Below are 27385 nucleotides of genomic sequence, written 5' to 3' on the forward strand. Positions count from 1 at the left end.
GAGTACACTAGTCAGAAAGCCTCTACTGGCTGGGTTACCAGAGTACACTAGTCAGAAAGCCTCTACTGGCTGTGTTACTAGAGTACACTAGTCAGAGAGCCTCTACTGGCTGGGTTACCAGAGTACACTAGTCATAAAGCATCTACTGGCTGGGTTACCAGAGTACACTAATCAGAAAGTCTCTACTGGTTGGGTTACTAGAGTACACTAGTCAGAAAGCCTCTACTGGCTGGGTTACTAGAGTACACTAGTCATAAAGCCTCTACTGGCTGGGTTACTAGAGTACACTAGTCATAAAGCCTCAACTGGCTGGGTTCCCAGAGTACACTAGTCAGAAAGCCTCTACTGGCTGGGTTACTAGAGTACACTAGTCATAAAGCCTCTACTGGCTGGGTTACCAGAGTACACTAGTCATAAAGCCTCTACTGGCTGGGTTACTAGAGTACACTAGTCAGAAAGCCTCTACTGGCTGGGTTACTAGAGTACACTAGTCAGAAAGCCTCTACTAGCTGTGTTACCAGAGTACACTAGTCAGAAAGCCTCTACTGGCTCGGTTACTAGAGTACACTAGTCATAAAGCCTCTACTGGCTGGGTTACCAGAGTACACTAGTCATAAAGCCTCTACTGGCTGGGTTACCAGAGTACACTAGTCATAAAGCCTCTACTGGCTGGGTTACCAGAGTACACTAGTCATAAAGCCTCTACTGGCTGGGTTACTAGAGTACACTAGTCAGAAAGCCTCTACTGGTTGGGTTACTAGAGTACACTAGTCATAAAGCCTCTACTGGCTCGGTTACTATAGTACACTAATCATAAAGCCTCTACTGGCTGGGTTACTAGAGTACACTAGTCATAAAGCCTCTACTGGCTGGGTTACTAGAGTACACTAGTCATAAAGCCTCTACTGGCTTTCTTACTAAAGTACACTAGTCAGAAAGCTTCTACTGGCTGTGTTACTAGAGTACACTAGTCATAAAGCCTCTACTGGCTGGGTTACTAGAGTACACTAGTCATAAAGCCTCTACTGGCTTTCTTACTAGAGTACACTAGTCATAAAGCCTCTACTGGCTGGGTTACTAGAGTACACTAGTCATAAAGCCTCTACTGGCTTTCTTACTAGAGTACACTAGTCATAAAGCCTCTACTGGCTGGGTTACTAGAGTACACTAGTCAGAAAGCTTCTACTGGCTGTGTTACTAGAGTACACTAGTCATAAAGCCTCTACTGGCTGGGTTACTAGAGTATACTAGTCATAAAGCCTCTACTGGCTGTGTTACCAGAGTACACAAGTCAGAAAGCCTCTACTGGCTGGGTTACCAGAGTACACTAGTAATAAAGCCTCTACTGGCTGGGTTACTAGAGTACACTAGTCATAAAGCCTCTACTGGCTGTGCTACCAGAGTACACTAGTCATAAAGCCTCTACTGGCTGGGTTACTAGAGTACACTAGTCAGAAAGCCTCTACTGGCTGGGTTACTAGAGTACACTAGTCAGAAAGCCTCTACTAGCTGTGTTACCAGAGTACACTAGTCATAAAGCCTCTACTGGCTGGGTTACTAGAGTACACTAGTCATAAAGCCTCTACTGGCTGTGCTACCAGAGTACACTAGTCATAAAGCCTCTACTGGCTGGGTTACTAGAGTACACTAGTCAGAAAGCCTCTACTGGCTCGGTTACTAGAGTACACTAGTCATAAAGCCTCTACTGGCTGGGTTACCAGAGTACACTAGTCATAAAGCCTCTACTGGCTGGGTTACTAGAGTACACTAGTCAGAAAGCCTCTACTGGCTGGGTTACTAGAGTACACTAGTCAGAAAGCCTCTACTGGTTGGGTAACTAGAGTACACTAGTCAGAAATCCTCTACTGGCTGTGTAACTAGAGTACACTAGTCATAAAGCCTCCACTGGCTGGGTTACTAGAGTACACTAGTCAGAAAGCCTCTACTGGCTGGGTTACCAGAGTACACTAGTCATAAAGCCTCGACTGGCTGGGTTACTAGAGTACACTAGTCAGAAAGCCTCTACTGGCTGGGTTACTAGAGTACACTAGTCAGAAAGCCTCTACTAGCTGTGTTACCAGAGTACACTAGTCAGAAAGCCTCTACTGGCTCGGTTAAAAGAGTACACTAGTCATAAAGCCTCTACTGGCTGGGTTACCAGAGTACACTAGTCATAAAGCCTCTACTGGCTGGGTTACTAGAGTACACCAGTCAGAAAGCCTCTACTGGCTGGGTTACTAGAGTACACTAGTCATAAAGCCTCTACTAGCTGTGTTACCAGAGTACACAAGTCAGAAAGCCTCTACTGGTTGGGTTACCAGAGTACACTAGTCATTAAGCCTCTACTGGCTGGGTTACTAGAGTACACTAGTCAGAAAGCCTCTACTGGCTGGGTTACTAGAGTACACTAGTCAGAAAGCCTCTACTGGCTCGGTTACTAGAGTACACTAGTCATAAAGCCTCTACTGGCTGGGTTACCAGAGTACACTAGTCATAAATCCTCTACTGGCTGGGTTACCAGAGTACACTAGTCATAAAGCCTCTACTGGCTGGGTTACTAGAGTACACTAGTCAGAAAGCCTCTACTGGTTGGGTTACTAGAGTACACTAGTCATAAAGCCTCTACTGGCTCGGTTACTATAGTACACTAATCATAAAGCCTCTACTGGCTGGGTTACCAGACTAGTACACAGTCATAAAGCCTCTACTGGCTGGGTTACTAGAGTACACTAGTCATAAAGCCTCTACTGGCTTTCTTACTAGAGTACACTAGTCAGAAAGCTTCTACTGGCTGTGTTACTAGAGTAGACTAGTCATAAAGCCTCTACTGGCTGGGTTACCAGAGTACACTAGTCAGAAAGTCTCTGCTGGCTGAGTAGTGTACACTAGTACACTAGTCATAAAGCCTCAACTGGCTGTGTTACCAGAGTACACTAGTCATAAAGCCTCTACTGGCTTTCTGACTAGAGTACACTAGTCATAAAGCCTCTACTGGCTGGGTTACTAGAGTACACTAGTCAGAAAGCTTCTACTGGCTGTGTTACTAGAGTACACTAGTCATAAAGCCTCTACTAGCTGGGTTACTAGAGTATACTAGTCATAAAGCCTCTACTGGCTGTGTTACCAGAGTACACAAGTCAGAAAGCCTCTACTGGCTGGGTTACCAGAGTACACTAGTCATAAAGCCTCTACTGGCTGGGTTACTAGAGTACACTAGTCATAAAGCCTCTACTGGCTGTGCTACCAGAGTACACTAGTCATAAAGCCTCTACTGGCTGGGTTACTAGAGTACACTAGTCAGAAAGCCTCTACTGGCTGGGTTACTAGAGTACACTAGTCAGAAAGCCTCTACTAGCTGTGTTACCAGAGTACACTAGTCAGAAAGCCTCTACTGGCTCGGTTACTAGAGTACACTAGTCATAAAGCCTCTACTGGTTGGGTTACCAGAGTACACTAGTCATTAAGCCTCTACTGGCTGGGTTACTAGAGTACACTAGTCAGAAAGCCTCTACTGGCTGGGTTACCAGAGTACACTAATCAGAAAGTCTCTACTGGCTGTGTTACTAGAGTACACTAGTCAGAAAGCCTCTACTGGCTGTGTTACTAGAGTACACTAGTCATAAAGCCTCTACTGGCTGGGTTACTAGAGTACACTAGTCATAAAGCCTCTACTGGCTTTCTTACTAGAGTACACTAGTCAGAAAGCTTCTACTGGCTGTGTTACTAGAGTACACTAGTCATAAAGCCTCTACTGGCTGGGTTACTAGAGTACACTAGTCATAAAGCCTCTACTGGCTGGGTTCCCAGAGTACACTAGTCAGAAAGCCTCTACTGGCTGGGTTACTAGAGTACACTAGTCATAAAGCCTCTACTGGCTTTCTTACTAGAGTATACTAGTCAGAAAGCTTCTACTGGCTGTGTTACTAGAGTACACTAGTCAGAAAGCCTCTACTGGCTGGGTTACCAGAGTACACTAGTCATAAAGCCTCTACGGGCTTTCTTACTAGAGTACACTAGTCAGAAAGCCTCTACTGGCTGTGTTACCAGAGTACACAAGTCAGAAAGCCTCTACTGGCTGGGTTACCAGAGTACACTAGTCATAAAGCCTCTACTGGCTGGGTTACTAGAGTACACTAGTCATAAAGCCTCTACTGGCTGTGCTACCAGAGTACACTAGTCATAAAGCCTCTACTGGCTGGGTTACTAGAGTACACTAGTCATAAAGCCTCTACTGGCTTTCTTACTAGAGTACACTAGTCATAAAGCCTCTACTGGCTGGGTTACTAGAGTACACTAGTCATAAAGCCTCTACTGGCTTTCTTACTAGAGTACACTAGTCATAAAGCCTCTACTGTCTGGGTTACTAGAGTACACTAGTCAGAAAGCTTCTACTGGCTGTGTTTCTAGAGTACACTAGTCAGAAAGCCTCTACTGGCTGGGTTACCAGAGTACACTAGTCATAAAGCCTCTACTGGTTGGGTTACCAGAGTACACTAGTCAGAAAGCCTCTACTGGCTGGGTTACCAGAGTACACTAGTCATAAAGCCTCTACTGGTTGGGTTACCAGTGTACACTAGTCATAAAGCCTCTACTGGCTGGGTTCCTTGAGTACACTAGTCATAAAGCCTCTACTGGCTGGGTTACTAGAGTACACTACTCAGAAAGCCTCTACTGGTTGGGTTACCAGAGTACACTAGTCAGAAAGCCTCTACTGGCTGGGTTACCAGAGTACACTAGTCATAAAGCCTCTACTGGCTGGGTTACTAGAGTACACTAGTCATAAAGCCTCTACTGGCTGGGTTACCAGAGTACACTAGTCAGAAAGCCTCTACTGGCTGGGTCACCAGAGTACACTAGTCATAAAGCCTCTACTGGCTTTCTTACTAAAGTACACTAGTCATAAAGCCTCTACTGGCTGGGTTACTAGAGTACACTAGTCAGAAAGCTTCTACTGGCTGTGTTACTAGAGTACACTAGTCATAAAGCCTCTACTGGTTGGGTTACCAGAGTACACTAGTCATAAAGCCTCTACTAGTTGGGTTACTTGAGTACACTACTCAGAAAGCCTCTACTGGCTGGGTTACTAGAGTACACTAGTCAGAAAGCCTCTACTGGTTGGGTTACCAGAGTACACTAGTCAGAAAGCCTCTACTGGCTGGGTTACCAGAGTACACTAGTCATAAAGCCTCTACTGGTTGGGTTACTAGAGTACACTAGTCAGAAAGCCTCTACTGGTTGGGTTACCAGAGTACACTAGTCAGAAAGCCTCTACTGGCTGGGTTACCAGAGTACACTAGTCATAAAGCCTCTACTGGTTGGGTTACTAGAGTACACTAGTCAGAAAGCCTCTACTGGTTGGGTTACCAGAGTACACTAGTCAGAAAGCCTCTACTGGCTGGGTTACCAGAGTACACTAGTCATAAAGCCTCTACTGGTTGGGTTACCAGTGTACACTAGTCATAAAGCCTCTACTGGCTGGGTTACTTGAGTACACTAGTCAGAAAGCCTCTACTGGTTGGGTTACCAGAGTACACTAGTCATAAAGCCTCTACTGGCTGGGTTACTAGAGTACACTACTCAGAAAGCCTCTACTGGTTGGGTTACCAGAGTACACTACTCAGAAAGCCTCTACTGGTTGGGTTACCAGAGTACACTACTCAGAAAGCCTCTACTGGTTGGGTTACCAGAGTACACTAGTCAGAAAGCCTCTACTGGTTGGGTTACCAGAGTACACTAGTCAGAAAGCCTCCACTGGCTGACATGGTCCTTTCATGGCTGATTTGTAATTTTACATCACTTCAAATACATTAACAGAAACAGTTCTTGCCATCATGTAAGAAGAAAACAATGCTTTTTAAGAAGGAGGAAAAGCTCTTAGAGTAAAGTGTCTATGCCTGCTGAACCAAAGCAGCCTCAGTAAGGAGTGGAGAAAATCCTGTTGACCTTGAGACAAATGAGACTTTTAAGCTATTGACAAACACTTCCATAGTAACCAACTTTGTGGTAGCGAGCAGGCTCTTAAATTTCAACTCCAACATTGAGTGAAACAAAGGTGGCACTTAGGAATTCAGGAGCTATTCAACCTGGCAAGACTCCAAACTGTGATAGGGCGAGAGACCCAATGTACCAGTTAAGACTAGGCTTAACATTACTACTAAACTACTACAGAAGTAGAGGCTGCTGTACAAAGCCTCTGTACTCTCCTCCACCCAGACATGATCTGGCGTGGCGCCTAGAGGAAAATATCACAGACCTCTAGCCCATCAAGTCTGAACAGACCCAATGTGGACTCATCTGCAGGGTGAATGGAAGGATTACAAACTCAACAGAGCTCAATGTGAATCTGAGCCATTCACCACCTGAAAGAGACACTCATCCTCAACTCCTGGTAGGGTCATTGTCAGTGCCAGCATCTTATCTCCGCCACTACACATGCAGCTTCCTGTGCACGTCTTTCATGAAGTCATTAGATCCTGCAGAATATATTATAATATGAAAGTAGATGAGAAGGGAAAGATCACCTGGGGTGGCAGGTAGCCTAGTGGTTAGAGCGTTGGTAACGCCAGTAACCAAAAGGTTCCTAGATTGAATCCCTGCCCCTGAACAAGGCAGTTAACCCACTGTTCCTAGGCTGCCATTGTAAATAAGAATTTGTTCTTAACCGACTTGCCTCGTTAAATAAAACTCATGATGGCTTCACTGGAAAGGAAGCTTTAGGGATGCTTATTCCCCAGTAGTTCAATCATTCTTGGGCATTACTTGTTCCCAATCCATACAAGTTTGTGGGACAGGATGTTGTTTAACCTTTAGACACAACCAACATGTCATCATAGACACCTGCAATCGTAGAAGTGGGAATGCAGCTAGCTGGTACGTATCTCTCCATACAAATAATGTCACGCATATTCTGCAGTGTCTAAAGGCCTACCGTCAAAATAACATTTTCAGTCAACCATTCTAAAGTCAATAGGGGCTTATGAGTTTAACTAACTCCATCAGCAGTGGGCTTGAGTTAATTAAACCCTGGAAACAATGTCACGGAACAAAGAGGACATCATTGCTACCTCACTCTGTCTGACTGTGTGAAGGAAATGCCATTACTTCAATGTTCCCTTCATCAATTGAGAAAACATTTTCACACAGAGGGGAATGCTCACAGCCTTGGGTTATGTTAATTCAGCATTTCATCATCACTGTTTATTAGCTACTACTAATGAAGTACTTTGTGTTTGTTGGTTGGCTAAAACTATTTCATCAACAGTAATAAAAGACCAAACTCTGCATTGTTACTGTGAGGGAACACGTGTCCTATGTGTTTGACTAACATTCCAAGCATTCCTATCATTCCTAGCCAAAACACTTCAGTCATGTTTCAATTCACATGATCAAGTTAATTTTTCAACTTCAAGTGAACCTGTAGAATGTAGTCTGCTTGCTCCACCCTGGTATTAAGCTTTTAAATGTTTATAGCCCATTATCAACCAGCAATTAGAGCCAGTTCAGCAATGTGGAAAATGGAATTTCCTCCATCTATCGTCCCAGGTTTTCCAATGAAGTGGCTTGCACTTGAACGCACTGAGAGACAACGGAACCTGTGCGCCGCTTAATTAAAAGAACCCAGCATCTGTTTCTCCAAACAATTAAATATGAGAGCTATTAACTTGTGGTATTTAAACAGAGTTTTGGCACTATAGATTCTGTAACAGATGATTTAACAAACATCTGTTGCCTTTTTTGTAACGAACAAGAGTTTCCATCAGTCTGCCAAGCCTTTTTGTTTCGCTGCCATTTCTCTCGCTTCAGATGCTCGCATCACATAAGTCTGGCTTGGCAGCCACAGACTGCTGGAATAGCAGGTTCACAGGTCAGGTTTGGGTGACCTCAGACTTCTCCTCAATCTATAATGCTTAAACACAACTTCAGAGTAAATCTTTAAGAATTTCTTCTAGAAGCTGTCTCTGTGGGCACATAAGCCAGCTGGTGAAAGCTTTTTATGTTTTGGAGGTCTCTAGGGATTATAACATCCTCAGCATTCATACAAAGGCTACTCATACGAAGAATCATCTTCAAAGATTCTGACAGATCAGATATGGTCAAACCTAAATAGTCATACAATAGAAGAAGGTTATTTTCCCTTGTAGTGAATAAAGTTGTATGGACCACAGAGCATAACTGACAGCTAAGCTGAACAAGCTGGGTGGTGTGTTGGTAATGCCCTTGTTTCCTTTGAAGGCAGAGAAGGGCCGTCACCATGGTGCCTGCTGCTGGCTCTCCTCCACTGCCTCCTGAGAGATGCTCTGATAGACAGACAGACAGACAGACAGATGGACGGACAGACAGACGTGAGCAGGGCATGAGTCTTCACTTTGTCTCTCAGACTGTAGCTACAGGAAATCTCATAGGAATCAAAGGTAATTCTGAAGACAGACTTGTAATGCTGGGTCATTGTTAGTGTGGTTATTTAATTGTGTGTGTTTGTGTGTGAGAGAGAGAGAGAGAGAGAGGGAGAGAGACACAGAGAGAGATCGTGGGAGAGAGAAATGGAGAGATGGAGACATAATGGGAGTGTGCATATATGCAGCTCCACCTATGGTGAAGCACACCTCTCCATAAGCCCTGTCTCATCTCCCCTGGTATCCAGACACAGGTTTTGAGTGATTTCAATTAATTCCTCCTGTCAGCCCTGGTCCTCCCGTCCTCCCAGACGCAGCTGAGGAGAGCTGAGCAGAGCAGCATGGAGAACCTTGTCACTGCCACCAGCACCACTTCCACCAAGCTGTCTGTCCATCTCACAGGACTGCCTCAACATCGTAGTGTTCTCCCGATCATTAAAAAACACTCCTCCTCGCTACACGCTCCTTTTAATGTGGTCAGCCATGAGGAGAAAACAACAACATCAGGCCAGTCACAGTGCTGGTAATTGATTTCCAGTGCATTAGGTGACTCTTCACAGTCGTTGGCCAGGGTTTCTTTCAGGTACTGCAGTAATAATAAGATGCTCGTTTGAGTTTCAGTTCAGAGCCGCGCTACAATCCTTTGAGGTCCATGTCTGGAGTAGGGCTATACATAATTAAAGTTCACAGCATAACACTGCTGTGCTGTCCCAGCAACGGAGGGTGATGCCACTTACTCACGCTGTCTTCACCAGACAGACACACACTGATGAAATGGAAGCAGAACTCTGTTCACTCAAGAGTCCTTTGTGTGCCACAAGAAGCAGAGTTGAGGGGACATCTTGGAAACCGAGCCAAGTACACAGCAAAAAGGGTTAGCCCTGACCTCAACAGAAAGTGCAGTAGAACAAATGGTACAGTACAGTGAAAACGTATTGAGCAGGACATGGGAGTGTGGCATATACCTTAAGCCTAATTTCTAATAGCACAGGCCGTGCAGTTTGTGCTTAAAATCACAATGTCACCTTTTTGCCCGGGGCCGGTGTGTGCCTGTGCGGGCATGTCAGTGCATGTGTGTGTGTGTGGTGTGACTCAGCAGCACAGTCCTGTATCTGGTGTGTCCTTCCATCCACCGGCTCTGAGGAGCTCCGCGCTACCGTCGTCCTTTATCATAAAGGCTGCTTCAGAGAATATTAAGAAGCCATCTGTTTATTCTGCTCACTAAGCTATTTATAGGAACACCAGCAAAACCTACAGAGGTCACAGTAACGGAGGGAGCAGACACCAGCTAACCAGCGAGCAGAAGTATGCTGTTCACACACACAGCCTAAAGAACACATGCAGTTTTACAGCCAGTCAAATCAGTTGGCTTCGGTTGCGACCCCCCAACACAAATCGGCTTGCCATCGCCCTTACACGGAGCAGCGTCGGACCTGTCATCTGAGAGCAACAGAAACAGAATCAGACTGGACAGTCAGACAGATTGAGGCCCATCCATTACCATGAAGGGCCAATAAGCCATGGGATACAGCCATTAGTGTAATATGATAAATAGGACACAGATGAAGGAGAACAATGCTCTCTTCTAATGACTAGGGGTCTCATTTAGAGACAGGGCTAATCTTTACACTGCTCTCCATCTTAGTCATGGTGCCTCTCCTCCTCCTTCTCCTCCTCCTCTGCTGACATCCCCATTAGAGCGATCCCCTCTGATAAATGCCACGCCGATTACAAAAGGGCCGATTCTCATTTCAACATCCTCCTCGGGCTGTGTTTGAAGACAGCCCCAGTCCTCTGCTCCCCGCCCTTTAAATAACGCCTTGTTTTTCCACACAGTCAACCAGGAACCACTGCACATGAATAATGCATGATGAGAAATCAGAGCGGCCTCTCACTGACTGGCCACAGAGGGGGAAAGATTGATAAATATGGACCAGGTTTGGTTTTGATGGACAATGTATGTTTAATACATACCACGTTTGATATATATCACATGGATCATTGGAATATATGGGTAGACCTTGTAGCTTATCCCCAATAAATTAAGTAAATGTCAAGGGACTTCTCAGGTAGTCATAGAATTTTGATGAGGACACTTCCTTAAACAAATCAGTATTGAGTATCTGCCATCCCATGGGACTTTAAGCAAATGGATAAGACGGTACTACATTGTAACATTATATAGTATCTATGAGGTCTCATTTAACCAGCAGCTCCGTCAGTGAAGTTATGTCTCTGAGGACTAGAAATTGTTATTATTGAAGAGCGATCCATCAGGAGTGTTTGAGGGGGTGCTGACGCCACACTGAGAGGTCTACAGACTATGCAGTGAGTTAGTCGATCAATCAGAGGCTAAGCACATTCTCCCTCTCCATGGCATTGGGACAGTCTGTTATCACTGTAACCGCCTCTTCAATTATAACGCCGGTGGGGTGCAGATCAAAGATAATGCCAAAACTCAAGAATGGACCTTTGAGGCAGCTTCCAGTGTTTCTTTCAGGAGCAGTTAATAAAGGCACTGGGACCTGCACTCCATCAAAAAGAACTGGCTCTGACCCATGATTGTGCTTTCTGTAATAGACAAAAGAGGAAGGAACCCTAATGGGAACGCAGTGCTGGACCTTCTGCAGGTAGATTGAGGTGAGAAAAGCCTTCCGTTTAACTTTCAAAGCAGCCTCTTTAAAGGCCCGACCAACTCCATCACAACACAGGAGTGAACGGAAACAAAAACATTCAAGAATGAGGGATAGAGGGCCATTTCTGCTAAGGAAATCCCCCCCCAAATGATCAAATGGATAAAAATGTTAGCCGACTATTGATTTTTTCAATGTATCATGCCCAAAGTTGTGTCTCAAATGCACAAATATCCGAATCAACTGAACCAGAGAGAAATCATATTTTCAATGCTGGTGAGAAACACCCATGCAACTTTCAAGGATATTTGAGATCAACCTAATTTCTGACCTCGAATTTACAATAATTGCGTCAGATTTCATTTTAACCTCTTAAGACTCTAGGGGCAGGTGCAATGCAACTATGCTCTCTATCAGCTACATGTGATGGTAGAACCTTCATGGCACTCCAGTCTCTGTGAGAATGCCGCAGAGGCCCCTAACCCTTTCTCATGTAACTTGTTCTCGGTAAGTCTTTTCTATATTTCCCAATGTTAGTACTGTTACGCGGAGCGGAACAGGGGAACCCAAGAGCAGACTCAGACGAGGAGACTGGGATGAAGTAACCAAGGTATTTATTGAAACACAGGGGGGAGATGGAGTGCAGGTCAGGGGAAGCTCGGGCGGGTTGCTGGAAACCAGGTGCTGAGGCTGGAGCGAGAGGGGTCGAGACAGGGTAAGCAGGTCTGGAGGGGAATCCAAGGGAATAGTAGTGGGGAATCCAGGACAGAGTAGCAGGATGATGAGACATGGGACTGGAGACAGAGACCAGAGTCAGAGCGGGCAGAACTGTAGCGGAGATGAAAACAGTGTCAGGCAAAGAAAACAAGCACAACAAGATAACATGATCTGAATAGTAACAAACGGCTAGAAACGTAGACTGACTGAGCAGAGATTACGATCTGGTAGCGTGGAAGTGGCAGGGCTGAGTATTTGTAGAGGTCTTGATTATGGAACAGGTTGCAGCTGGTGGGGATCTGCTCTGACTCCAGCACACCTGTCTCCGCCCACACAATTACACACACACAGAGAGAGAAGGAGAGGGAGAGAGTACTGGGGGAGTGGCGGCAGGTCAAGGAGACACAGGATGAGCAGTAGAGGGTGTTGCAGGAACAGATGACAAGTGACAAGTACATATATAGCTTTATGACACAAGCATTAAAGCAGCTGCCTCTCGTGTCACATTATGTAGAACTAGTGTCATTAAGTTTATTGACAAAGGCAGATACTGTACCACTACATGCCAGGACATAGAGTATGTTTGTATACATTGCTTTGATAACATAATGGTGTTATACCATTTTATAGCATACATGTAAAGATTTTATGTTATTGCAACCACCTGTGTTATTTTTTTGTTGTTGATATTTGGCAGGCAGAGACTTTTTGTTCAACAACGAAAACGTGAGGAAGAAAAACAATTATTCAAATTCATACCAAATGATGTTCATAGATTCCGGCAAAACTTATGAAGAAATATAATCTCGCTCCTCTGTAATACACATAGTTCTGCCAACAAGATAGTATTTCTACAGTAATGCCCTCTTATCGTTTGTCGACAGAACACAACTCAAATGTATGCTTTTAAAGACTATACGACACCTTGAACAATGTCATTTCTGAAAATTGTCGGACAAAGTCTGCAGTCAGTTACCATGGTGGTGGGGAATAAGGCTTGGTGCTAAAATGCTCTTGCTTTACCACACAGTGAACCTGCTGCTGGAGCTGTTCAGCTCTCGGTGGAAGACAGGTTTATGTTAGAAACGCTGTGTAACTAGGGGAAGCTGAAAGCTTCACGCAATCTGAGGAATAATAGGGTTGTGAACCCTCCATTTTCTCTTCCAGGAAATCCAGGCAGACAGATTTCTAACTGAAGAACATAATAGTTATTTTTACTAAGGCCCCTAGCTGGAAACAGTGTTAACCATAGCCCTGTCTTCTCAGATAGGGCTTGTCTCATTCTTCGCACAGTGATTATAAGAGTGATCTCCAGATACAAACACACAGACCAAAGACAAGGATGCACTTGACTAAAGTAAGATTAAAGAGTATACTGAAAGTGGCTTTGCCATTGAGTTAGATTTTGGGACTTAAGAGGGGCGAGATCCCGGTCACAGATTTAGCCTTGTACTAGACCCATATTTTTTTATATTCTCCATTTATCGAGGACTAAAATTATATTAAAATCCTACAGTGGATTATAATCTCCAGTAAAACCAACCATGCTCTGTGAAACTAACATTTAATGCCTGTTAAATGATCTCTTTCTCTCAGAGAATGAACATAAAACAACATTTTGAAAGGATATGATGGCCAAAGAATGAGAATCTCAGGGTCGTTCCATTTGATTTCAATAACTTTTTGACCATTTACATTACATTTACATTTAAGTCATTTAGCAGACGCTCTTATCCAGAGCGACTTACAAATTGGTGCATTCACCTTATGACATCCAGTGGAACAGCCACTTTACAATAGTGCATCTAAATCTTTTAAGGGGGGTGAGAAGGATTACTTTATCCTATCCTAGGTATTCCTTAAAGAGGTGGGGTTTCAGGTGTCTCCGGAAGGTGGTGATTGACTCCGCTGTCCTGGCGTCGTGAGGGAGTTTGTTCCACCATTGGGGAGCCAGAGCAGCGAACAGTTTTGACTGGGCTGAGCGGGAACTGTACTTCCTCAGTGGTAGGGAGGCGAGCAGGCCAGAGGTGGATGAACGCAGTGCCCTTGTTTGGGTGTAGGGCCTGATCAGAGCCTGGAGGTACTGAGGTGCCGTTCCCCTCACAGCTCCGTAGGCAAGCACCATGGTCTTGTAGCGGATGCGAGCTTCAACTGGAAGCCACTGGAGAGAGCGGAGGAGCGGGGTGACGTGAGAGAACTTGGGAAGGTTGAACACCAGACGGGCTGCGGCGTTCTGGATGAGTTGTAGGGGTTTAATGGCACAGGCAGGGAGCCCAGCCAACAGCGAGTTGCAGTAATCCAGACGGGAGATGACAAGTGCCTGGATTAGGACCTGCGCCGCTTCCTGTGTGAGGCAGGGTCGTACTCTGCGGATGTTGTAGAGCATGAACCTACAGGAACGGGCCACCGCCTTGATGTTAGTTGAGAACGACAGGGTGTTGTCCAGGATCACGCCAAGGTTCTTAGCGCTCTGGGAGGAGGACACAATGGAGTTGTCAACCGTGATGGTGAGATCATGGAACGGGCAGTCCTTCCCCGGGAGGAAGAGCAGCTCCGTCTTGCCGAGGTTCAGCTTGAGGTGGTGATCCGTCATCCACACTGATATGTCTGCCAGACATGCAGAGATGCGATTCGCCACCTGGTCATCAGAAGGGGGAAAGGAGAAGATTAATTGTGTGTCGTCTGCATAGCAATGATAGGAGAGACCATGTGAGGTTATGACAGAGCCAAGTGACTTGGTGTATAGCGAGAATAGGAGAGGGCCTAGAACAGAGCCCTGGGGGACACCAGTGGTGAGAGCGCGTGGTGAGGAGACAGATTCTCGCCACGCCACCTGGTAGGAGCGACCTGTCAGGTAGGACGCAATCCAAGCGTGGGCCGCGCCGGAGATGCCCAACTCGGAGAGGGTGGAGAGGAGGATCTGATGGTTCACAGTATCGAAGGCAGCCGATAGGTCTAGAAGGATGAGAGCAGAGGAGAGAGAGTTAGCATTAGCAGTGCGGAGCGCCTCCGTGATACAGAGAAGAGCAGTCTCAGTTGAATGACTAGTCTTGAAACCTGACTGATTTGGATCAAGAAGGTCATTCTGAGAGAGATATAGCGGGAGAGCTGGCCAAGGACGGCACGTTCAAGAGTTTTGGAGAGAAAAGAAAGAAGGGATACTGGTCTGTAGTTGTTGACATCGGAGGGATCGAGTGTAGGTTTTTTCAGAAGGGGTGCAACTCTCGCTCTCTTGAAGACGGAAGGGACGTAGCCAGCGGTCAGGGATGAGTTGATGAGCGAGGTGAGGTAAGGGAGAAGGTCTCCGGAAATGGTCTGGAGAAGAGAGGAGGGGATAGGGTCGAGCGGGCAGGTTGTTGGGCGGCCGGCCGTCACAAGACGCGAGATTTCATCTGGAGAGAGAGGGGAGAAAGAGGTCAGAGCACAGGGTAGGGCAGTGTGAGCAGAACCAGCGGTGTCGTTTGACTTAGCAAACGAGGATCGGATGTCGTCGACCTTCTTTTCAAAATGGTTGCCGAAGTCATCTGCAGAGAGGGAGGAGGGGGGGAGGGGGAGGAGGATTCAGGAGGGAGGAGAAGGTGGCAAAGAGCTTCCTAGGGTTAGAGGCAGATGCTTGGAATTTAGAGTGGTAGAAAGTGGCTTTTGCAGCAGAGACAGAGGAGGAAAATGTAGAGAGGAGGGAGCGAAAGGATGCCAGGTCCGCAGGGAGGCGAGTTTTCCTCCAAATGACTATTGTAGCTGGAGACGGCAGTTTTTTTTAACGGAATATCTACATAGGTGCACAGAGGCCCATTATCAGCAACCATCACACCTGTGATCCAATGGCATGTTGTGTTAGCTAATCCAAGTTTATAATTTTAAAAGCCCAATTGATCATTAGAAAACACTTTGCAATTATGTTAGCACTGCTGAAAACTGTTGTTCTGATTAAATAAGCAATAAAACTGCCCTTCTTTAGACTAGTTGAGTATCTGGAGCATCAGCAATTGTGGGTTTGATTACATGCTCAAAATGGCCAGAAAATGGTCAGTCTATTTTTGTTCTGAGAAATGAAGGATATTCCATGCGAGATATTGCCAAGAAACTGAAGATCTCGTACAACGCTGTGTACTACTCCCTTCACAGAACAGCGTAAACTGTCTCTAACCAGAATAGAAAGAGGAGTGGGAGGCCCCAGTGCACAACTGAGCAAGAGGACAAGTACATTAAAGTGTCTAGTTTGAGAAACAGATGCCTCACAAGTGCTCATATGGCAGCTTCATTAAATAGTACCTGCAAAACACCAGTCTCAACGTCAACAGTGAAGAGGCGACTCCGGGATGCTGGCCTTCTAGGCAGAGTTACAAAGAAAAAGCCATATCTCAGACTGGCCAATAAAAAGAAAAGATTAAGATGGGCAAAAGAACACAGATACTGGACAGAGGAACTCTGCCTAGAAAGCTAGCATCCCGGAGTCGCCTCTTCACCGTTGACTTTGAGACTGGTGTTTTACGGGTACTATTTAATGAAGCTGCCAGCTGAGGACTTGTGAGGCGTCTGTTAAGCTGATTACAATTGGAGATCCTATCTATTTTCGTCAGAAGCCGCTGGCCATTCTCACCACAGAAAGACACTCGTCCGCACACTCACTAGTTCTGAATAGACGTGGCTAGAGGAGGACAAGAAGCAGCTATGGAATGAGCAGAGAGGAAACAATTCCCTGCAGCTGCCCAGGCATTGTCTCAATACCTCAGAGAGCAGAGATTACCTAGGCGATAAAAGACCTCTGCTCTCACAGCCACGGAACATGTGAGAGAAATGCAATTTCCATGCAAATTCAGAGCTTACAAAAGTATTTCCACATTCAGTGTGACTGTGACTCGAATGCTCTCCGTCTTTTTATGCTTAACCTTTTGTTTTATTTGTACAACTGCTGGTGTCATCTATTTCCTATTATCTGGTTTGACACTGAGGTGTTGTCGTTGTGTATGGACTTGTCACTGCCTGCAGTGTTCTAGGCACTGTATAGTACGGCTCTAGAAGCTAGATTTGTTATTCATGCGACACCCGTGTCCTTTTACTTCATCCACCCCAGGGCTTCACTAGGATACAGATGGTTAAGATAACAGTCACCACTGATCGTATGCCAGGCAGTCAGACAACACCATTCATCTCTCTTATCAGCATCTCAGTGGGTACGCCGCCTGACTAGACTGTACCCAGAATGGTACACTTTGCATTGGGTCGCTGTCACTCAACGGAAGCTAAACAAACCACTGCGCTCCCTCCAGTCTGCTTTAGCTCACCACTCTCTCCACGCCGTTGAGTTGACCACTTTGTTATTGTTCGATCCTTCAAAGTGCTTTTGGCTTCTTAAACCCGAGACTTGACAATTTTGTAATTGCATTGTGTGATAAAAAGCTAATTAACTTATGGAAAGATCTCTTATCTGTCTTATTTTTCCCAGTGTCTATCCCCAGCCTGGTCCTGATAAGATCAGCTGAGAGCATGTGTGCCTCCCACCCACTGCTTCTCTCTGTTATTAAGGACAGCGATATCTACTGTGGATAGAACGGAGATGAGAACACAGTTGTTAATGACAGTAAGCCAAGCGCATGCAAAGAGATTGACGTGATAAAAATCAAGGAAGATCCTAGGGGAATTACCGACAAAATAAAGTTCTGATGCTTGAGTTCACAAAAACAACCGATAAGGCCCGGATGTGTAGTGAGTTGAATTATTTGATTTGCGCTCAGAAAATGTGAGTTGACTCGTGTCTTGTGAAGCAAGACAATATGCCCACGCTTGCAAATTTGGAATAAAAGCCAAAGAAAATACGTTTGAGAAAGAAGCTGGTGGTGGCGGACATTATAGTGAACGGATAGTGAATCAGGTATTGCAGGATTTTGTTCCAACTAGGCAACACACTGAGCTACTTAGCTAATTGATCAGTTTAGTGATTGCCTAAATTCAACACACATGGTCTTCCAGGTCGGTTAAATCAAAACATGAAGTGCCTGCGTACATCCAGGACCAGGGTTGCCTACCCCTGTCAACACCAGGATGACACTGAGGACAAACACTCAGTTGCTGTGACAGTAGACAGAATACAAATAAATCATCTATATACAAATGTATCTGTAGGCAATTTCAGCCCTTAAGCACTACACTCAAAACATAAGCAGAGTGCACAGCCATATTGAGACTTCAACTCGGTTTCTAACAGCCTCTCACAGCCTTTTCCTCTCTCCAACACAGATGCAGTGAATATGGCCTGGAGCAGCAAAGACTCGATTCCTCCTCCCTTGATTGTGAATTAGAACAGATTAGGATTCTGCCGTCTGTGCAGGAAATACCTCTTTATCTGGGATTTCATCTGCCGGGTTCCTAGTGCATTGTTTATACGGTGCAGAGCTAGCCTATAGCTGAGCAAGCATATGCAGTCCCAAAAATAAAACACCATTTGTTTTAGTTAGGGTTTCCAGCCTGGGCCTAAATAGCTTTTCAGGCACAGTGATGGACGGGCATCAGGTATATCTCCCCCAGTCTCCACCAGGGGCTTTGTCAGCAGTGGACCTGCCTGCAAATGATACTGTTTGCAGCTGAAACTGAAGAGCAGATGCTATCAAAATGAGAGGAATACATTTCTGCTCCATTTCTGCCTTTCTTCACAGAAGCCATGATGATGTGGCATTTCTCTCCTTTTTGAATGGTTGAGCTGGAAGAACTGCTTTGAGCAGAGGGCATCTGAATGGAATATTTGCCCGCTGTTTATCACCATGCATTACTGTACCATGATTTGCCCAAATGACCTGGCACTCTCTCAGAGCCTTGTTTGGCATAAATAATGCAAAGATTCTCTGTAGCTAAACTTTAAAGGAATTCACATCACGTTTGTGGGCTGCTGCCTTTTACCAATACAGTACATCACAATGCCCTGTGAAGCTGGAGGGACTGTTGCACTCCTGTAATATGTCAGTCCAGACATCACCTGCCAGAGGCACTCGGCATCAATATTACACAGCCCTTAAGAATGAGAGGGAATGAAATAAGGGTAGTCATGTTTGACAGAAGAGTTTTAATTGCAGTGTAAAGTTCCTAAGATAAGCGAGAATGCAAAAATATTAGAGCGAGAGAGAGAGACAGCGTGGTTCTATCAATGTCAGTTATATCTTAATGACCACGCCCATGTCCATGTGAAGGGGACAAACATGAAAACCAGCAGACGCTTACACTACTTTGTATTCTACGAGAGGTGTTCGGTTGGATGTTTGGGAGGATAGTTACATGACCACTCTGCTGGTGAGACATGTCCTATATAGAGCCACTGGCAGAGCTGCCTGGCTTGCTGTAATTGCTTAACAGACACATTTCTAGTGTGCAGTTTGCAGTGCTGGAGCGGCTGAGGCTGAGCCCCTCCATCAGAGAGAAGGACAGAGGCTGCAAGCTCTACTGGCTCCAGGGCCAATAAAGGATATGAGCCAGAGGCCAACTGAACTGACACAGTGAAACAAATAGCTCACGACAATCCATCTCATTCAGTATTTGCATAGGGACATCGATCGGCAGGCAAACCCCCAACCAACCATGAATAAACTGTTTACGTGTCGGGAGACCGGAGAGCTTGTTCAAAGCTTAGGCTATAATGCAAGGGACAGGAAAAAACAATCCCTGTCAGTCTATGCATTTTAAGCTGATGGTCACAGAGGAATTAAGTATTGAGATGTTTTAAGTTGGGGTGTAGGGAATAGGGGGATGGGGTCTGGAACATATCGACACATCAAGGAAAATGTCAACCAATATTACTGCCCTCAGCACTCCAGCATTTGGGCCTGACAGACAGGCTTATTATTGGATGACCTCACTCAGTAAGCTCACTCCATCAAGCCTCTGGTGAATAAATGTTGGCCTCACCAAGCAAAAAAGACCAATACGGTACAAAGGTCCTCTGAACAAAATAATGCTTCCCACTCCATTTGTGTGAAATATTTTTGACCGGACAATGGAAAGACTCACTTGCACACTCAGTAAAGTAAAAACAATATGAGAAAAAAAGAACAAAGTATAATTTCAGAAATATAATTCTTATCAATCTTGAAACGGTATTTGATTATTTGATTGAATTCAATCTTAAAATCAGTGTTGGTGAGTAGTGACCTACATGTAGTTGAACTAGTAATTTGCCTACATTTTGCAGTAGCTTGGTGGTAAATTCTAATCTAGGTAGTGTTTTCAGAAGTTCTTTACTTTTAGCCATGTAGCGGTGTAGCTAACTACTGGAACTACATGTTACTTTTTTAGCAAAAATAAAAGTAGGCAAAAATGCATAGACCTGTCTAATTCTCCCTTGAATAGGCTAAATTACACATTCTGTAAACATCTGACTCCAGAGTGATCTGTTCTTGCAATTTGTAGTCTATGACATTTCAGATTTAGATGTGATGATTTATCTCTAAGTAGTTTGGATGCAGTGAACTACTTTTTCAAAGTAGCTTTATTTAAATTAACTACATTTTTCTTAAGGGTAGCTTTAGCCTAGCTTAACTTCTTCCAGTGTGAAGTAATTGGTAGCTTGGTTAACTACATTTTTAAAGTATCTTCTCCAACAGTTATTAAAATGCAGCGAAGTAATTTTGTGGTGAAGAAATAGCATGGGAAAAGCGTTAACTGTGTCTACATTAGGCTACACTACTCTGACAGCATGGTTGTTGTTGGTGGCACGTAAACTACATTTAGTTCACTGTGCCATTTCCTTCGTCCTTCTCACAGATAAGGAGGGAACATCTAGAATTCCAGTTGCATGAGCTCTTGCAATTATGCCCCAATCACCTCCTCTCCTCGTGAGCTTGGGCAACACACTAATGATAATGTAGCATCCCATCAATGCCAAGAATCTACACGTACGCAGGGACATGAAATTACTAATCACGTTGCAAGAAAACATTCCTGGCAAGACAGTCGAGCCAATTCCCTCTCCATCTCCCCCTTTCTTTCTCTGAATCTTTCTCCCGCAACCACTCTTCCTCTCTTCCTTTCCCCATCACCAAATACCTCTCCCTCCCTGCCTGTCTGTGTAACTAATGGCTGATTCCTCCTGCTGGGGGAGTGGTTGGCTGTGGTCCAAGCTATCCAGAGTTAAACTCGTTAACCCCTCCATACACCAGGAGATTGCTGCCACATGCCCTGGGCTGACTGAGGAATGCTTGTGTCCAACACCCCTGGTACCTCATCCACTTGGCTGCAGCTGCTGGCTTGGGCCCTAGCATGGTTCCCCCATCCCTTCCCTCAATTAGTAATGTTTGTGTTGGAAAAGCAGGCTTCTTCTTAGATAGGCTTAACACAGACACCACATATGTTCAGAATACTATAGATGATAAAATGGCTCAGGTAAATAGAGTGCTTTACACTATCAGATTAAACAAGACAAGCCACAATGAAATACCCCCTACCCACATGGTCAATGTTGAAAGTATTCAACTAAAGCCATTACACATGCAACAGCAGGCCATTCATCCAAATCGCAGTTTTAATATCAAGCCTTGGATCAAGTCCAAACAGGAGTGAGTTGCCAACGAGCTCTCTGTGTGAGAGAAAGAAGTTACATCTTAAAAATCAGGAGGCAACATGCCTTGCTTTTAACACCTGTCACCTAAACTACAGGGCTGAGCTGCATGGAGGAGATTAGCATTCATTAATGATTCACTCCCACTCTTCCCCAATCACAGAATGTTACAATCCATGACTGCGGAGTCATGGTTACACGGTGGAGAGAGGTGTATACCCAACACAGCAACACTTCCACCACCCACACACACATTCACGTAAGCACGAGAGCAAATGCGCACGCACACACACTCCACAAATCCCCAGGCCTCATCTGAGATGCAGTGACATTAATCAAGTCATATATCACACCTCCATAACCTGAATTGTAGCCACACACACGGCTAGCTGCCATTGACACATCTTTCAAACCGCTTTGATCTATTTCAGAATATGCTACTGATATCGACTTCATCTCTGGATGTTGCTCACTAAACATATTGTCTGCTCTGTTTTTACGAGCCACTTATCATTCAGATATGGAGGGCAGTCTGCAAATCATGTTGTATTAGATCCTCAGTTCATACAGAATGAAAGAAACAACAAAACTAGATGTAGCAAAACTGTTATTAAATAACAAATGAGTCTATCAATGCTACAAACACAACTATATGAACACATGTTTGTTGGAGAATGTTATGGAATCCTGGTTAATGCTATATTGGTGCTGTGACTTAGCTCACACAGTTGATGTCAATCAGCCGGCTGTTAAACCTGTACCAACCTCGATTCAATACCAATCATTAGTACCACTACACTTTATTGACACTGACAATGTTATTGGCAATGTCTGGGTAAATCCAATGGTCGGGGAGGAGTGATGTTGTACGCTGATAGCCATCTAAAACCTGAGTCGTTGATACCCTCAGACCTCCACATAAAGTGATCCCTAATACTAAATACTCTATGAACAAAGTCATCTTGTTCTCAAACTGCTGACGCCGCAACTTTCTGCTTCAGCTCCCAACCGTTAATCTAACGCTGATAAAAGTTAATCATAAAACAATATAAAGAGAAATTATACCGCTGCGTAATCTATAGAATATATGCATAGCGATCACAGGAGATTAATAGCGGTGCTCAAGCCTAATCTAATTTAACACATGGGAAAAAGCATTTGACTAGGCGTTCTTGTAATTTATTAGGATCACAAGGGGGTGATGGTTGCGGTGGAAGGGCACCATTTTGATACAACATGGGCACTGAGCACATGAACACTAAGCCAAGAACTCCACATTATTGGCATTAGAAAGCAAACATTGTCCTAATGATCTCCCAACAGTTAATCACCCTTGATATTACCAACCATTAGATCAGTTTTATATGATAGAAGTGGTCGGAAAGTGGTTAAAGTTGGAGAAGGTGAATCTAATGAAGCTGTTGCTTTTTATTAAACCTATTAATGGTGAGGAGACTTTTAATATGTGGAGACAGCATTACTGTATGGATGATCAGTTTGGAATAGTTAAAACAATAGAGGTGGAAATTAAGGCACATGAACTGTGTAATAGCCAGATGAATACAATATTGCATTTAATTTCTTATAAGTCAGATGGTTCAGATAACGAATGACTGAAACAATTAAACATTGCTGTACTGAGTACTGAATGTAGAGTAGTGGTGTGACAGTAAGCAGGTCAGTACAGTCTGGTCTAACACCATAACACTCTAAATCCTTAACCTACTTGCACCGCAACATCCTAACAACCTACCTCTCTACCTCGATGTCATAAGGTGAATGCACCAATTTGTAAGTCGCTCTGGATAAGAGCGTCTGCTAAATGACTTAAATGTAAATGTCTTAAATGTCTAACTCTCTAAAATGCAAACTACCTAACTTGATAACTCTCTAACTCCCTAACTCCCCAAAAACCTGACTACATAACTCTCTAAAACCCTAACTCGCTAAAACCCTAACTAATTAACACCCTAACAACCTAACATCCTATCATCCTAACTTTCTAGAACGATGACATCCAAACAGCCTGACACCCTAACATCCTAAAGTCCTAACACTCTAACGTCCTAACTCCCTAACTCACAAAAACTTTAACTCTCTAAAACCCTAACTCCCTAACTCTCTAAAACCCTAACTCTCTAAAACCCTAACTCCCTACAATCCTAACTCTCTAAAACTCTAACTCCCTAACATCCTAAACTCCCTAACTCTCTAAAACCCTAACTCTCTAAAACCCTAACTCCCTAACATCCTAACTCTCTAAAACTCTAACTCCCTAACATCCTAAACTCCATATCTTTCTAAAACCCTAACTCCCTAACCCCCTAACTCTCTGAAACCCTAACTCCCTAACCACCCTAACTCTCTAAAACCCTAACTCCCTAACTATTTTAAACCCTATCTCCCTAACTCTCTGAAACCCTAAATCTCTAATTCTCTAAAACCCTACTCCCTAACTCCCTTATCTCTCTCAAACCCTAACTCCCTTACTCTCTATAACCCCTCATACCCATCTCCTAACTCTCTAAAACCCTAAGTCTCTAAAACCCCAACTCCCTAACTCTCTATAACCCCTAACCACTAACTCCTTACCTCTCTAAAACCCTTACTCCCATTAAACCTCTAAAACCCTAACTCCCTAACTCCAGCACTCCCTAAAACCCTAAAACTAACTTCCTAGAACTGTAACTCCTCTTAAACCCTAACATCCTTCCTAACTTCCTAGCACCATAACATCCTAACTTCCACATTAGCACTGAACTGTAACACCTTTCCAAACATCCTAATCAAAACCCTATCACCCTAACATCCAAAGACCTTAACACCCACCTTTAAACTTCCTAACATCCTAACACCATAACATCCTAACATCCTAACATCCTAACACATCCTAAACATCCTATCTAAAACCATAACATCCTAACACTTAACACCTTTACACATTAGCACTGTAACATCCTAACGTCCTAACACCTTTACACACCAACACCTTTACACCTTACCACTGTAACATTCAAAAACCCTTAATACCCTCTCGCCCTAACACCCAAACACCTTGACACTCCAGAACCGTAACACCCTCACACCTTTAAACCCTAAAACTCTAACATCCTAACATCCTAACACCATAACACATGTACACCCTAGCACCAAAAAATCCTAACATCCTAACACTCTAACATCCTAACACCCTAACTCCCTAACTCTCTAAAACCATAACATCCTAACACCTTTACACCCTAGCACCATAACATCCTAAATCCCTAACTCCCTTACTCTAAAACCCTAACTCCCTAACCCCCTAACTCTCTAAAAACCTAACTCTCTGAAACCTTAACTCCTAACTCTCTAAACTCTCATCTCCCTAACCACCTAACTCCCTAACTCCCTTAAACCCCAACTCCCTGACTCTCTTAAACCCTAACTCCATAACAACCTAACTCTCTAAAACCCTAACTAACTAACACCCTAACAACCTAACATCCTATCATCCTAACTTCCTAGAACCCTAACATCCTAACACTCTAACCCTAACCCTAACCCACAAACATCCTATAACCCTAACAACTTTACACACTAACATCCTAACGATTTTACACCTTGACATCCAAACACCCTAACACCCTAACATCCTAAAATCCTAACACTCTAATGTCCTAACACCCTAACTCACTACAACCGTAACTCTCTAAAACCCTAACTCCATAAGTCTCTAAAACCCTAACTCCCTAAGTCTCTAAAACCCTAACTCCCTAACCCACCTAACTCTCTAAAACTCGAACTCCCTAACTCTCTAAAACCCTAACTCCCCAACTCCCGTAACTCTCTTAAACCCTAACTCCCTAACACCCTAACACTCTAACTTCCTAGAATTGTAACATCCTAACACCCTAACATCCTAAGACCCTAACACCCTAACATCCTAACTTCCTAGCACTGTAACATTCTAACACCCCAATACCCTATCACCCTAACTTGATAACACCCAAACTCCTTTACACCCTAGCACCAAAACTTCCTAACATCCCAACATCATTACACTCTAACTCCCTAACTCCCTAACTCTCTAAAACCCTTACATCCTAACACCCTCACACCTTTATACCATAAAGCCCTAACATACTAACACCCTAACACCCTAACATCCTGAAAACCAAACTCCCTTACTCCCTAAAAAACTAATTCCCTAAAAACCAAACTCCCTAAAAACCAAACTCCCTAAAAACCAAACTCCCTAACTCCTTAAAAACATCTTACAGCTACCCCCCTACTTTTTTCAATTTCCACCTGAAGACATACACAAATCTAACTGTCTGTTGCTCAGGCCCAGAACCAAGGATATGCATATTATTGGTTTAATTTGAAAGAAAACACTCTGAAGTTTGTGTAAATGTGAATTGAATGTAGGAGAATATAACACAATAGATCTGGTTTAGATAATACAATGAAAAAAACATTTTTTTTCCATTTTTATTGTTGTATCATCATCTTTAAAATGAACAAGACAAAACAAACATTCAGATATGATGAAGGGGACAACTTCAGTGAAAAACATAAGAGGGCAACAGTACTTGTGTAATGTTTCAGAATGATAACTTCCAAAATGAGTGTGCTACATGACATTTATCATGAAGTCACCCAGGTGTCCCACACAAGTAGCCCAAATGTACCCAAGTGGCCAAATTGGTGAAGTTATACATTTTGAATGGAATAACTATCAAAATATCAAAATTGTATTCTAACACACACCCCCCCCAAAATGAAGAAAAAAACATGAAAAAAAAAATATACATTTACAAAATAACACTTTCAATATTTGGAAGACCCTCTGTCCTCCACACAATATTGTGCTGCTGATGCCAGGTGCCATATCAGTCTCTTTCTGCTGTAAAGCAGAGGGTCACCAAGCATGTGGTGCAGGTGATGGGGGACTTCATTTTGCAAAGAACACAGCGATGCCTCCATGCTGTGCCATTTTGGCCCTGAGGCACATCCATGCCTGCAGAAATAAATTTGGGCAGATGAACACCACTTGTGGCAGGAGCAGAAGGGACAGAGGTAGAGAGAACATAACGTGGTACAGTGGTGCTGTGGTGCTGTAGCCAGCAAGCTCCTTGATAAGCAGCTTTCTGAAGGCTCGCTGTGAGATGGGGGGCTTTCCACAGCTCTTAGCCATTTCCTTGTGTAGGATGAATGCATTCACCACAGCAATGTCGATGAAATGATAGAAGAAGTTATTGTACCATTTCATCGTCTTATGGAGAACATTGTAATAGCCTATCAGCGCATCTGACAGGTCCACACCTCCCATGCTCTTATTGTAGTCCTTTATTGCAGTTGGATTGGGGACATTTTTTGCGGTCCATGCCCCAGTAGCGCTGAGACAACAGGTGTCCGGCTGGATGAACCAGCTTCAGTGGGGGATGGACACCTTGGCACTGGGGGCTCCCATTCGGAGTCAGTGTCACATATGAGCCCTGTATCAACAGGTATAATAATCAGATACGGTATATATAGAGTACAGGGAACATAAGGTTGAATATATTACTATAGACCTGCTAGATCTACTGTCTCATTTATATTATGACAGACCAGCTAGATCTATTTCTATTATATTATGACAGACCAGCTAGATCTACTGTCTTTATTATATTGCAACAGACCAACTGTATCTACTGTCTCCATTTCACTTTGGCCATTGTTGTGGGCCTGCCCTCCCCTAAACAGCCTCAAATAGGCTATTTCATGTGGGGGTGGGGTGAGGTGGAGCGGCAGACACACGCATCTCGGCCATGCTCCTTCTAATCCACAATATGTATATACTGTATACACACACAATCATACACATACATACAAACATACCCCCACCCACAATGTATAGCCAATGTGTACTTTACACATTTCATTACATTTTTATATATTGCTACTAAAATTTAAAAACAAATCACAAATAATATTTTATATTTTATATTATTCATTTCAAACAACGGCATTAGCATGAGAAGAACTTACCAGTCCAAAACAATGTCCTCTCCGTTCAAAAAATATTCCTCCATTTGGGAATCAAAGCTATGCTAGCTAAATGAATCGTCCTCCAACAA

The sequence above is a fragment of the Oncorhynchus keta genome, chromosome 2, assembly GCF_023373465.1.
Source record: "Oncorhynchus keta strain PuntledgeMale-10-30-2019 chromosome 2, Oket_V2, whole genome shotgun sequence".
NCBI classification, from domain to species: Eukaryota; Metazoa; Chordata; class Actinopteri; order Salmoniformes; family Salmonidae; genus Oncorhynchus; species Oncorhynchus keta.